At 35.7% G+C, this 13,779-nt stretch overlaps 1 protein-coding gene and 1 non-coding gene across 3 annotated transcripts in view; both read right to left on the bottom strand.

The window, feature by feature from the left end:
* Positions 1 to 13,779, bottom strand: part of HGTX (HGTX homeodomain transcription factor) — a 60,310-nt gene that overhangs the window by 22,783 nt on the left and 23,748 nt on the right. The gene's annotated exons all lie outside the window — the stretch shown is intronic.
* Positions 7,052 to 7,124, bottom strand: TRNAS-GGA (transfer RNA serine (anticodon GGA)). The gene has a single exon. It is a non-coding gene; the product is annotated as a tRNA-Ser (tRNA).

The raw sequence follows: 13,779 nt of genomic DNA, 5'->3' as shown, positions 1-13,779 counted from the left end.
AATTTGAATTCTAATCAATCTAAATTAAACTTAAAATTACGAATGATAGAGTTTAAATTGGCGCGTAAATGTGGGTGTGGATAAAGGCAAGTGTACACGGATAGTCGGTTGTGTCAAATGATAATGATGGCGGGCGACAGGCCGGAATGCCGTTCGGTAGCGACTAGCGACGATTACATTAATGTCATTAGGTACACTAATGACTTTTTGAAGCCGCTGCAGAGGCGGCGTTTATGCTGTGATTTAGTCGGTGGAGTAGAGACGGTATATTAGATTAGGAGAGAATGTATAGACACCAATTGTTGAACGTTTTAAGCGTAGTATTTAGTACGAATTGTAGAGTTTAATTAACATTAACAAGGTATTAATTAGACTGAATATACATACATATAGCCTAGGACACCTATCCTATAGTTTGAGCATTATTGAGAATGAGCATGGTAGAATTTGAAAGATGTTTTTTCATTTGAATGAGCTTTATTAAGCTTTTTTCAGAAGTTTTTTTTAATGCGCTTATGCTTGTCTCAAAATAAAGTATTATAATTGCGTCCTAAAAGTGAAATAATATGAGTATAATTTACACATTTTTTACTCGATTATTTGGAGGGTGGACTTTGAACTCTTCTATTTACATAGATACAAACAACATTTTGTGCTATCCAAATTCAATGCGCGTCCAAAAATTCTAATTCCCATGGTCACCGTGATTAGATTTTTAATCAACGATTATGAACACACCTTTACAATTTAATACGGAGCTTAACTTTTTTTAATTACTGTCGCAGCGCGAAGGCATTACTTTATACGTCATTCGTGATTGCCCGCGCGCATGATTTCGTAGTTCGATTGATTAACGGGAGTGCGTATTAGGGCAATTGCTATGGGAATAGATCGTCTCAGATAAATCAGTGTGCCTACCATGAGTTTACGTTAGGTGTGCTCGCTAGCGACTGCGTAAAAAAATGACATTTAAATGTATGACATATTGTGCAGCGCCCCTAGCGGCTACTTTCAAGAAATAAAATCTTCATATAATTTTTTGACGTATTCGCTAGCGAGCTCACCTAACGTAAACTCATGGTAGGCACACAGAGCTGTTTATTGATGGAGATAAATTAAAGGATGTGTAGGCAAATTAGAATTGCTTGGTTACTAATTGGTTGTTATTATTGGTTAAGGTATACAGGCTGTTCAAAAACTAGGTGAGTCTTTAAAATTACGCAAATGATAAACTATGTTTTTTTCAACTTTTACCATCTCCAGTAACAAATTTATTGGAAAGCTATTGCTGTATACTCTGTATAGATATGTATATGTAATTATACAATAAACAGGTATTGTAACTACACTACAGCCCTCCAAAACAATTGGCAAAACGTAACAGTTGTAATGTCGAAAGGAATGCCTTTGCTCCGGCATTTTTTGTATGGAGTTACATATTGTCGCTCCGTGAACGGATTCAATTTTCGATTTGATCAAAAAGTGCCATTTGTCTAGCTAGACCTACAGATGTTAAACTAAGCCAGTGGGTCTAAGTCTAGACAAAGTGCAAATTATAATCGCAAACCAGTCAAAAAGTGGTCGAAAAGCCCCTTTTTTGTATGGAGTTTTGACGGATTCGATTTTCGATTCGATCAAAAAGTGCGTTTTGTCTAGGGGGGCTGATGTCACNGAGTCCGTTTTACTGTGATTAACATAAGATAATAAGGATAGACAACGATATGAGAGTAGGCCTGCAACATTAAAGTGATAGCTCGCCCAATCAGTCGATCAGCTAATCGGCTATCAGCTGTGACGACTGCTGTGAGTTGTTATGACGTGAGTGTAAACAACAAAAAAGTGTGCAGTGGTAGTGAGCGTTGTGTGTGTTGTGTCTCGTGTTCCTGTGCAGAATGAATACACTACAGCTTTGTTGTGTGAGTAAAAAATACAGCATGTTCCATTATGTAAGACGAAATGAATTTTTATTTTTGTTAGAAAATGTAACTTTGTAAAATCATTATAAAACACATACTCAAATTTGGTGAACTTGTTCAGTGTACCGTATAGATGCCCCCATTAAAAGGAATGTAGCTAGTTTAGAAGGACCCTGTACTTGACGACTACATGACGTAAGTGCGAGAAAATAAAAAAAATAACTGTTTAATGTAAAAGGATGAATAATGGTCTCATCTTTTTCTAACCACAAAGTAAGGTAACTTAAGCAAACATTGCCGAAGTAACTACACCTCCTTAATATCACCTCCTTAAAGTTAGGGAAAAATTCATACCCATTTCTAAAACCAATGTAAGTGTTGCGACAACATTAATGGCAGCAATTAATTGAGGCCAGAATTAAATTAATACAGTTCGTAAGAAGGATAAATCGCGGCGGTTCACTTTATCGCGACATTAATTAAAATATTAATTATTACCGTGTAAAGGGTTAAGTACTGGTGACAAAATTTGTAATTATAAATTTAATTACCTTTTCAAAAATTTGTAATTAGAGGGCTGTTTTCAGAAGGGTCCTGACTTGAAGATTTCATTTTATTTAACGTGCATAATATTATTTAGCTATATTTGGCAATTGTATACTTAATTGAATAAAGATTTTTTACTAAATAATTCTCAAGACTTTTTACTTGTAATTTTTTTTTATTTCATAAGTACTTTACTCGACTTTAACGTGTAACGTGTAATATAGTTGTTTATGTAAGCATCCAATTACTTTATAATTGTTTCTGAGTAAAGAGATAATATAAGTTTGTGATATTACAGTAAACGCTACATAATCGTTAAAATGTAGAGCAAAGCTTTTAAGAATCGAAATTGTATCATCAAATTGTTCTCCCTCGTTAAAACCACACAAATTTCGTTAGTCCCACTACAAAAGTTTGATTGCCATCAAATCCCGGTCGCCAAAAACGTCGAAACAAGCCGATATTCTAATTGTCCTTATAAAACGTTCCGAATAAAACCCTCAAATCTGGGCGATCAACAGTAATTGCTCTGCGGACGGTACTTTAAACCGGCACATAAGCTCGAAGACGCGAGCGACATCTGTCGGCGTAATTGAGGGATTAGGCAGATAATTGAAACTGTGCGAACGAGACGAAAACACCGAAACACAACGCGAGAAAACGAGACGGCAGACGCCACTCGACGCCGCCGCTCAGCGGAACGGTTAACAACGTGTCTTCTTGTATATTGTATTATCTTACGTTTTATGCCCTATTAATCTTGCTCGACTGTAGACGGATCACGCTAAACCAAATCCAACTTTATCTGCTACTCACTAAAGTTGAAATTCCGTTGGATGGCGACAATATATACAGGGTGTTCGGCTGTTTTCGGTGCAATAAATAATTGTTTTCGCGCGTAAAACTGGAGTTGTCGTTTAGTCGGCTGTCAGGGTTCGTCTGGTATTGTTTTATTTGAAGACGTTAAAGGTAATCTGGGATAACGAGCCGTTTGCAACTTCAGGGCATTCTCATAAACGCCTTGTCAGAATTGATGGATATGTCTGTTTGCATGAGTTTTCGCGCGGTTGCGAGATTTTGAGACAGAACACAACAAGGACTCATAGTGGTACTACGTGCGTATTATTGCACAGATCGTAGGAGACGTATTTTTGACAGCAATCCTACAAAGGATTGGCTGTTTCCAAAATTATAGTTTGACTAACTTTTTCCCACGGTTTTGCTCGCGTGAATATTTGTTTGTTAGAGCAAAACACTATCACGCGCGTCCAAAACCGGGATAAAAACCATCCTATTAAAATATCGATAAAAAATGTCCTTTCCCGAAACTCAAACTACTTATCTCTATACCAAATTTCATCGAAATCGGTTCAGTGGCTTACACGTGAAAGCATAGAAGACAGACTGCTGCATAATCGTTAAAAATAAATGTAGATAGACATTCATTTCAACACAATCACAATTTTCCTTGAAACTGTCTATGTATGAGACAAGAGCCTACCGTCTCTCTCTAGTGTAGCTTAAGCTAAATCCGCCTAATAAGGACATTAGAGAATGGGGCACGTATTTGCAAGAGTGTTTGAACTTCCAAGACATTTCACGGCGTGACGTATGGTTTTTGCTGCGAGTTATTGTCATGACTAGGAAGTGTTACGAACACCTTAATGCCATGGTCAATGTAGCCACCATTTTATTTGTAATTGTAATAAATTGCGATCGTTTTATACTTGAAAGGCAACGGTCACGATCTTTCTGCGTTTTTGTTTCCATTCCTTCATAGGTATTTCAAAAAGTGTCACGTTTAGAAGTCTCCGAACTAGCAACGACACGGATTTTCAGTACAAATTATAACTGTATAATAGAGTTTCAAGGAACAAAGCATTTGGAATAAGAAATCAAAACAATAGCCAGAGTCTTGTTTGGCAAGATTTTGGGAAGAAACTTAATCATTGATGATCTCATATACAATTAGGTATAACGAACATTGTAATAGACACCCTATATTTTATTTAGATATTACGCAAAAAGCCACCTGTTCAACCATTGATAAGATTTGACACCCTATACCATTACCACATAAAATGGATTAATAAATCAAACGATGAGAAATAGGACTACTGGTATCGATTAAAAATTCAAATCGATCAAATCCCTATCAGCTTATAGTTTCACTCGATTAAATATAATCGACTCACCGATTCTAAGCCGGAAATGTCAATCGTTGGGTGACAATAGTTAATTAAAACTTTAATGAGATTAACAGAGGTGTTTTTGTCTGTATATCGATAATTTAGCATTATAGACAGTGAATGGCTGATATAACCTATTCAAATATTGGAAATGATCGCTCGAAGAGTATTTTGGTGAGTCTTTTATTAACATAAGTCTAAATAGTTTCTAAGTGAATATTGTCATTTGAATTTCATTAATTTAACACAAAAATATTCTTGCTAAGAATCATTATTATAAACTTGGAAAAATCGACTGCCACACGCAAGCATAACTTTGTTAGTTCAATTCTCACTAGTTGTGGTTGTGGAAACGTTTGGGAAAGCCTGTCTTTTGGCTAAAATAATGCACACCTACAGCAAAATGACACATTTTCTTAGTTGATTCAGAAACTCACACAGACGATACTTAGTTTAATTTTGATTCAAGAATTGGTTATTTTAAAACCGCTTTAAACCGATTTAAGGTAAGTCTAATACGAGTTATCATTTTCGTATTATATGATTGTCATAAATCCGCTTTCCAAAGCCAACTCATTCCAAAAGACGTGCAATTCGAAACCTTCCAGAGTATCCCTTAACACTCGAGTTTCGCGAAATCCCTCAGGTTCCTTTGGAAAACAATAAACGAATAAAACCCGCAATAATAAGGCGCGAGCGTGATTGATACAACGGCGAATCCCTCGCCGACAACGCCATTTGCATTTTTATGAGAGCCGCCCTAGAAGCCCGCCCTACCGCGGACAGTTTTGAAGGCGGCTGTCGCTGTTTTGTATTTTTAGCATGTATTTGTTGAATGCACTGAATGAATACTAGTCGCTATAGTCGGAAGGAAATGTTGCAACTTTTTAATTTCATTATTATTTATTCACCAATCTCACTATTTTTCTTCTAATCTAAATCTAAAAACAAATATAAAACTCAAAGGTGACTGACTGACTGACATAGAGATCTATCAACGCACAGCCCAAACCACTGGACAAATCGGGCTGAAATTTGGCATGCAGGTAGATGTTATGACGTAGGCATCCGCTAAGAAAGGATTTTACGAAACTCTAACTCTCTCTCTAAACCCCTAAGGGGGGTAAAACGGGATCCAGTCGCGGGCGGCCGCTAGTCACAAAATATTTTTAGAAGCTTTGTAAGCATGAGAACAACTCTAGTAACCCGCCTTACTTGTGATTCAGACCACTTTATAATCGGCAGCAGTTTATTAAGTTTGTGTAAGATGTATTTGTTGAATGCACGTAGTAAATAAGACCACTTTTTCAATGGCCGCCCTAGTGACCCGCCCTATGAACACGAACAACTCTGAAGGCGGGAGCTGCAGTATGTATTTTCTTATTTACAGCATGTATTACTGAATTTACTGGATACTAGTTGTTATGAGAGCTGCCATACTTATTTTTTATTACACATGTAAGGTCTTAGGTAAAAGGTTTCGCAGTAGAGATGGATCACCTTATTATTTCATGTAGATGTTTGTCTGAGTTATTAATTAATATGGAACTATAGTTATTATCAACTCATTCAGGACTGCATCAACAAACCACCATTTATAGATATGAAATGCAAACCAAATCTCAAAAAGTCACGAAAATAAAGCTCTTCATGATTAAATATAAATGAAAACACCCAAACAATGAACCCATGTGCGTTTACCACATCATAAGTCCCTAATTCCCAATTATACGACACCAAAAGCACAATTACACCGCAAGCATATTGGGATAGCGTTTCAATAGCATCTGGCGTATAAATCCACCATTAGCGAAGGCTATTGTGATGTTAATGCAGCGGACAACAGTTGCTGCTTGATGCAGGAATAATGGCCACGAAGCCGACGACACGCCTGCTTCCAGTTTTGCGTAGTCATTTAGCTGATCAATTACTTTTTGGATTTGATTTACGGAAAGTTGATGTATTCCTAAATGCTAAAAGTCCGGCAGTGGTTGGGTTAAATTTGAAATCCAAATTTTTTCATATTTAGTGGCGGATTACCAGGACAAGGACCTATTGTGGCGTTAGAACTATCTCAATGTCTGTAAAGTTACGGAAACCTTGTCATTTAAAGTTTTATCTGCCAATATTTGTAACAAGGAGCCAAAGAATGGAATTACCTGCTTACGTCAATGATCATTGATACAAACTCAAAGCTTTCAAGTTGTGGAATGGCATCTATTGGACAAACTTGCTCTATTGTAGCCATTGTAGATCCCACCCTTTGGGTGATATTGTGATCAAGGATTAAGCTAAAAGAATGCATACTCTTAAACATTGTATCAAGTTATTAAATTTTTAGCGTTTGGAGTCGCATCTCAAACTAATTTGAAAATTATAAATAACTTGAAAAAATCGAACTGCCTAAGGCGGGAATTGAACCCACGACCTTCCGCTTTCCGGGCGACTGCTCTTCCAACTGAGCTACTTAGACACTGGATAAACCCGTCGAAATTTTCAAGTGTAATACGCTGTTACAGCCAGCGTTTGTTTCATCAATGTTAAGTATACCTACCCTACATCTAACAGAAATATTGTTGCAAATATTTAACTGTCAGTTAAGATGAAACAGCTCTTTTACATAGTTATTAAATTTTTAGCGTTTGGAGTCGCATCTCAAACTAATTTGAAAATTATAAATAACTCGTGGGTTCAATTCCCGCCTTAGGCAGTTCGATTTTTTCAAGTTATTTATAATTTTCAAATTGTATCAAGTTGTTGAAAAAATAAATAAAGCTTTAAAAGCTCCAGCTTTGATTTCGTTTTGAGAGCCACAGTTTAAGTCATCTCCGCTCTCTTATTCAGTTATTTACTAGTTATCCTAGATCGCGTGAAAAATCTTTGAATATGTGTCATGCGGGAGTGAATTTTAATACGTTTTATTTCTAAAAGATGCCTCGCCCTTGTAAGTTCTTCAATAAAGAAAATACAGAGCTTTTGACTATCTTTTTAAAAATAGTTGCCAACTATTTTAAAATATTATGCTGTCTTTAATCATGACATGATTATGCGTCGCGTATTAATATAGAATATTCTTTATTATTTAAGATTCTGACCTTTATGACTTTTATGATTTAATTGAAAAATTGTTTGTGATGTAGGTGTATTTTCTAAAAAATGCTTGGCCCCTGTTGGTCCCTCATTCATCCTGGCTGGCGTCGTGGCATCAGCTGCGCGTGATTGATCCCGCCACACATTAACACGATCATCCAGTGAATGCGGCCGGCCTTTTTAATGCGTATGCAATGACAGACATATTTCATAGAATAACCGAGGATTTGTATAAACCAGGAATTACTGTAACATACCAAAAGTGACTCTGCCTAAGGATTCTGAGTCATGAATTGATTTAGAAATATAATACTGAATTTCAAATGGAAAATACCTAATTCAACGGAATAAACAGCCTCATGCAGGTTTTAGTGTAAAAAAGTTTTACATTTAAGAATACCTACATTCTTTGGGCTGAAATTTTGGAGCTTAGATGCAGATCATTGCGATTAATAGCAAAAATGTAACAATGTTTTATCAGTTTCTGGGAGGAAACCATTTCTCACTAATTATACGTTACGGGTTGGAATAATTGACTCTATTGAACCTTGTAAACTACACTTTTATAAGTTTTTAAACCATTATTCCTTTAGTTAAGTATATCAACCAACTGAACCTAAATCCAAGCAGGCAAACTGCAAGCAAGTAGTAAATAAAAATAAATGAAGACACATCCCCAAGAAAAATACGGAACCATTCGGCATTATCACCATTGATTAAGTCAACAAAAGACCTGAACAATCGCGGAACGTTAAACTAATTTATAGACTATAAATAAGGCTATTGCAAGCGCTGCCTACCGAACCCTAAACGCTGTTAACGGTCCAATCTATTAGGACCCCACAGGGGTGTATCACAAGTGCTACACATAGGTAATTATTGGGCGTCAGTACTTTTCACTTCGGAGTTTTTATGCCTATTTCCTAATTCGATCTCTATCTATGTTTATGAAATTTCAATATCATTTAAAAAATGTTTAGTGATATTGTGTTATGAGCTTAAAATTTTAAATACTTTCTATTTTATTGAATTTCAAATAGTTGCAAAATGGTAGAAGACATTCCTTTACTTACTAATTACATTATTTCAATGTAATTGTTGAAAATGGCATATTTATGGCCATTATTTATTTATGTGCTAAAGTAATAAGTCTGTCGTAACCTGAAATGAAACAGTTGAAATTAGTATATTTATCAAATCTGTTAAATTATCGACTGACTTTAACAATTTAACTATTTTGTCAGGAAAAGATAAATTGAAGAACAAACATCGAGCTTTCAATTATTATCAATTTTTAATATTGAAAGACACGCTAACACTTTTTTCAGCCACTAAACTGTAATCAACTCAAATTCAAAGTACCCTCAAAACATTTCCATTTAGTGAAACCCATTCGACTAATGACGTCAATTAACGTTTGCTCACTTCTGTCATCAAGAATCGATGTAGAGCAAACAGTCTAACGACAATCAACTTTAAGCTCTTACAATTAGGTCCAAAATCACTTTTGATTATACCCAACAATGTCATTGGAAAAGCAGTCATATAGGTTAAAACATAAGGGTCAAATTCGAGTGTGATGATTGTAGGATCGGTAGCGGTGTATGGAAATGCCATCGAAGCCTGGTCGATAGATTTAGGCGGGAATTTAGGCGGATATATGTCATCGAATGTCAATAGAGGAATAAACATGGCGGTTTGATCATACGCGTTTGACAAATTGTGCGTTGGACAGATTAAAATTTACGGTATGTCAGATGCGAGCTATAAGCTTAGGCCGTATTTCTGTGGACGCATCAAACTTGCAACCGCTTGCTAGATAGAACAAATACAGCATCAATTTGTATGAATCAATTGCGCTGTGGGTACACCAAACTGGGCTTTAATAGTCCCAGAAAACCTCGCTCAAAACTAGATTCAATTTCAGTCATAGGTTCTGGCCTGAGATTTTTCTAAATATAAAAACTTAAACCTATCTTAAGACTACGCTACGGCATTTTAACTAAATGCGATTCTTACAGCTTGTAGGTTGTTCAATTAAGTCTTACCATAAAACTCAACTTTAAAAAAAAATAAGTTATCGCTCCATTACGAAATCCGTTCGTTACGAAATCACTGAGCATGGCTGTAATATGATCGCTCTATTTAGAATGTTTTGTTTGAAAGGAAAATTCTTTTTCATTTCAAGAAATTCACCTGTATTATGTAGAGGTACTACAGGGTATTATTATGGTTTCCGTAACATGTCCAAGTTTAAAGAACTCTTAACTAAAAATGTGATGTTCAATTTAAAGTTAGTAAGCACTATTTACACTTAGCTATCGGCACCAAAGTCAATCTAAGTCTAGGTCGCCGGGTGTAAATCCCCGGCAGCATGTCACACATGTCAGGCGCACGGGCGACATAATTAAACGACGCTCTCACCCTCGATGATGTTGCCACTATTTACTTACATGCACGTATGGTAGCACATCAAGGTAGAGTGGCATCTTAATGAATTTAAATTGGTGCGATTTTGCAACAAAAAAGTATAGTTTGATACTTAGGCTGAGTTGCACCACTTAAAGAAGAACGGTCATCTGTGACCCAGGCCCGACAGAAACGAGACATACCTCAGTTTTTTTGTCATGTCTTAATTAGTTAAATTATATATTTTTTATATTCGAAATCAATGTATAACACCAAAATATTACCCTTTGTTTTTGTTCAGGCGTTATACAAAAACTAATACAAAATGCCTATTTATCACCAAAATTGGTAAATGTATGTACCTAAATGTGTATTACAGCTGCTATGGAATGTATCTAAGTGACCTGGAGATACAGCCGGATTATACAGGGTCTAACAGGGTGGAAACGATAAGTGATCTCACTCGATTATTTCTAAACTATACAAGATATCGAAAAACTAGTTACTGATTATGAAAGTGCTTCACGAGCTCTTTCAAATGGTACCAAATAATAGGTTACAGATTATAGAAGCTGGTAACATAGAATTTTTGGATTTTGTAACTACTCGTTTCCACCCTGTATAATCCGGCTGTATCTCCTCCAGGTCACCTAGATACATTCCATAGCAGCTGTAATAGACATTTAGGTACATACATTTACCAATTTTGGTGCTAAATAGGCATTTTGTATTAGTTTTTGTATAACGCCTGAACAAAAACAAAGGGTAATATTTTGGTGTTATACATCGATTTCAAATATAAAAAATATAAAATTTAACTAATTAAGACATGACAAAAAAACTGAGGTATGTCTCGTTTCTGTCGGGTCTGGGTTTTTTTTGTATGGGGCGTGACCGTTCTTCTTTGACCGTAACTTTAACGATAACCGGTGTTTTTTGTATGGAGTATGACAGATTTTTGACGTTTGTCAAAGTTAAAGTAAGGTGAAACTCAGCCTTAATGTCCTGTTGAAACACTGATTTTGATGATAGTGTTTCTTGACTCGAGAGTTTTCGGTTCTATTTCTTTGTAAGGCACAACAAATGTAAAGTTACATTGTATGGAGGCAGAATATGTAGACTTTGTGAAGCTGTTTGTCTAAAAGTAAAGAATATAGTCATTCGTGCTTCGATATTAAGATTGGCATTCGCAAAGATTCCTAGAGACAGATTCTATCATAGATGATGTCAGTTTTTACAACCCGCACATGATCAAAGAAAATCTTCGCAAAATGAATCACCGAAAGATATGTAAAGGAATTTATCTGTATAGTTTATCAGTTTTATCATAATTTAATAGACTAGTTTAAAAAAGGTGTCAGTTTATTTGACCGATTGTCTGTGATAATTTTCATCATTACTGCTTTTAGGTATTGTCATTAGTTTAGATAGATAGCGTTCGCGGCTATAATATTAATTTAACATTACGAAAACGAATGACAATAGAACACAGAATTTAACACGTCTGCCATAACTATGACGAATTAGCGATAGCTTTAAAAACATCGCATCAGTGAACCCATTATGCAAACGAGATCGTCCGTTCGGAGCCAATCGCAAAAACGATCTATCAACGAAACGTTTTTCGTAAAAAGCGACGTCACTGCACTATCTAAACGCATCTCCATTCAATCCAAATTACATTTAAATTGCCGTTCAAAAATAATGCTCCCAGATTTTGCATTCACAAAGCTCTATTTTATCAAAACATTAAAATTAAATTATAGCGCCATCCATCAAAATAATTTAATATGCTCAAGTGGCGCCCTCTGCGACGAGGGTGCGTATCAATAGTCATCTACATGCGTTTAATGCCGTCCATCTTATCTCGTTAGCTGCGCACGCTCAGGGTAATTTAATTTGGACCGTATAAACATTTTCGTAATCACAGAAATGAGTTTTAATTGTGTGTTGGCAGTTTTTAATTTAATAACGGTGACGGGATGTTTTTAATTTAATAAATGTGACGATCACAGAAAAGTTAGGATAGGAGCGAGATTTTTAACATGTAGCGTTTTAGTAAGTTACTACGACATTCGTCGTTATTTATTTTGCCAATATTTAATAACATCTAGAAAAAGAACATGATTTTTCTTATAAAATATTCAAGGTTATAAAAATGAGCCAATTATTCATATTTATCAAAGCGACTCTAGGTACTTAGATCAGATGACGGCACATCAAACTAAACGCTAGCATCAATTCAGTTGTAGTAAAAAATCTGATTACCTGCCGACCGACTGCATATTTTTCAAAAGCTTAGATCTCAATTAGGCATTACAAGATCACAAAGCATACTGCAGTAAATAGTGCCTACGTTACTCAAACTTGAAACGCCAAAAATGTCAGACCCATGGGAACGTCGCAACTCCCAACAGTCCCAACTATGCGAACTAATTCGGCGCAGCTTTACAACGGCCATAAAAGGAATGATAACGATACATTCAGATTTGCATTTTAAGTACGCGCGAAGGAATTATGATATGCTATAACCGGGCCTGTTGTTATGACGGCTGTATATCAACAGTATAATAGCTGTAAAGTTTTAAGGCCCTGCCTTCGGTGACGAACAGACAGACTATCTAGATCAGTGGTTCTCAACTTGTATAACAAAGGTTCTAGTCTAAATTTTACGCATACTTGGATACACTTGTTACTTACATCTTCCTGCTGAATTTTACTATTCTTTCATGTTATTTTGTGCGCGTATTAATTTCTGAGAGTCAATCCAATTCTTCTCTGATCTTAATTTTAAACTTTATGAAAGAAATACTTGATTTATTTTCATTTTCCGTTTCTTCCTTTGTTGTTGTTCAGGTTACGGTGAGCTAAAATGTTTCCTTGTGCGTTGTTTCATATATCTCTTCTAATAATCTTGATGTAAATAGTTTGGGAATCGCTGATTTATATGATGCTGGTATTTATTTCAATAGTCGACTGAAATGTGGTAATTGATCAACTTAATGATATTCACTGGTTTATGACTAAAATATTAGCTTTGTTAATAAGAAGGAAATTAGCAGACATATCTTAATCAAGTCAAGATTACGCAGAATAAATTTAAATTACTTATCCTATCATTTACGTTGATGAAACAGACTTCACATTTTAAGATGTGAATTTTTTATTCACATTAAAACAAAGCGTGATAAACTGCTCCACTTTATTACGATTTCCCAAAATATTTTTATTGAATAAATAGTCGTCAGTCAACAATTAATTTCATTATGCATTCCCATTGCACCGGTGCAAGTCACATGTGTAAACACCGCACCCTCCCTTTAGCCATCCTGAGGGATTAATTTTATTGAATGCCAAATGAGCTATGCCAGGGGAATCATCTCGACCTACAAAGCTACATTACACATCCACACCGCTCTTAATTTCACCCCATAAAGTAGACTATCGTTTGACAGAAACGCTAATAACTTTGCAAGGTAACCTCCCGCCACATTGGCTTTTGAGCCCAATTTGTGAATGGAAGCACTCATTTGTTCGGCCAGTTAGTTGGCTATAAAGGATTATAGACCCATTTGTAATGGGCTGTGCAATTGTATGTGATGCTAATCTAAATCTAGACAATAAAGTTA

Source organism: Ostrinia furnacalis, unplaced genomic scaffold (assembly GCF_004193835.3).
Source record: "Ostrinia furnacalis isolate ACB-3 unplaced genomic scaffold, ASM419383v2 OfSCF2585, whole genome shotgun sequence".
NCBI classification, from domain to species: domain Eukaryota; kingdom Metazoa; phylum Arthropoda; class Insecta; order Lepidoptera; family Crambidae; genus Ostrinia; species Ostrinia furnacalis.
The sequence above is the reverse complement of the archived record's forward strand: the minus strand, read 5'-3'. Positions and strand labels throughout refer to the sequence as shown.